Raw genomic sequence first — 1,694 nt, 5'->3', positions numbered from 1 at the left:
GCTACGGTCATCTTGTAAATCTCAGTTAGGCGGATAGTAAATGTTATGGAGTTTTCGAATAATAAATAAAATAGAAAATAAAGATAGAGTCACTCATGTTAAAGATAGAGATACTTATGTAATTCATTGGTGGGAATTTCAGATAAGCGTATGAAGATGCTTGGTCCCTTCCGTCTCTCTGCTTTCCTACTGTCTTCATCCAATCCTTCTTACTCCTTTCCATGGAAAGCTGTATGCAAGGGTTTCACCGTTGTCAGTGGCTACCTCCCATCCTCTCAGTTGAAATGTTCAACGCACCCTGTTACGGCACGGCTATCCAGCTATCGGTTCTCGATCATGTCGGAATAGAATCCAGTGATTCTTTTGCGTCTGTCACTAACGCCCCACAATCGCGAGTTTGAAGCTCGTCACAGTCATTCAATCATTGAATCCTACTCAGAATACCACAGACAAGGTTTAGACCTTCCAGATTCTCTTGAATGTCACCATCAGTTCTAGCTTATACCACGAAGATTCCGGTTAAAGAATCCAAGAGATATGTGGTTGTCAGGCACACGTTCATAGGTGAGAATGATGATGAGTGTCACGGATCATCACATTCATCAAGTTGAAGAACAAGTGATATCTTAGAACAAGAACAAGCGGAATTGAATAGAAGAACAATAGTAATTGCATTAATACTCGAGGTACAGCAGAGCTCCACACCTTAATCTATGGTGTGTAGAAACTCCACATTGCTGGAAAGCCCAGGATGTCTACTTTCCAACACCGTTGAGAGCGCGCCAATTGGGCTTCTGTAGCTCCAGAAAATTCACTACGAGTGCAGGGAGGTCAGAATCCAACAGCATCTGTAGTCCTTTTTAGTCTCTGAATCAGATTTTTGCTCAGGTCCCTCAATTTCAGCCAGAAAATACCTGAAATCACAGAAAAACACACAAACTCATAGTAAAGTTCAGAAAAGTGAATTTTAACTAAAAACTAATAAAAATATAGTAAAAACTAACTAGAACATACTAAAAACATACTAAAAACAATGCCAAAAAGCGTACAAATTATCCGCTCATCATAACACCAAACTTAAATTGTTGCTTGTCCTCAAGCAATTGAAAATCAAATAAGATAAAAAGAAGAGAATATACAATGAATTCCAAAAACATCTATGAAGATCAGTATTAATTAGATGAGCGGGGCTTTTAGCTTTTTGCCTCTGAATAGTTTTGGCATCTCACTCTATCCTTTGAAATTCAGAATGATTGGCTTCTTTAGGAACTCAGAATCCAGATAGTGTCATTGATTCTCCTAGTTAAGTATGATGATTCTTGAACACAGCTACTTATTGAGTCTTGGCCGTGGCCCAAAGCACTCTATCTTCCAGTATTACCACCAGATACATACATGCCACAGACATATAATTGGGTGAACCATTTCAGATTGTGACTCAGCTTTGCTAGAGTCCCTAATTAGAGGTGTCCAGGGTTCTTAAGCACACTCTTTTCGCCTTGGATCACAACTTTATTTCTTTCTTTCTTTCTCTTTTTTTTTTCTCTCTTTTTTTTTTCGTTTTCTTTTCTCCCTTTTTTCGTTTTTCTCCTTCTCTTTTCTTTTTTTGTATTCACTGCTTTTTCTTGCTTCAAGAATCATTTTATGATTTTTCAGATCCTCAGTAACATGTCTCCTTTTTCATCATTCTTTCA

The sequence above is a fragment of the Arachis duranensis genome, chromosome 10 (assembly GCF_000817695.3).
Source record: "Arachis duranensis cultivar V14167 chromosome 10, aradu.V14167.gnm2.J7QH, whole genome shotgun sequence".
Lineage (NCBI taxonomy): Eukaryota > Viridiplantae > Streptophyta > Magnoliopsida > Fabales > Fabaceae > Arachis > Arachis duranensis.
The sequence above is the reverse complement of the archived record's forward strand: the minus strand, read 5'-3'. Positions refer to the sequence as shown.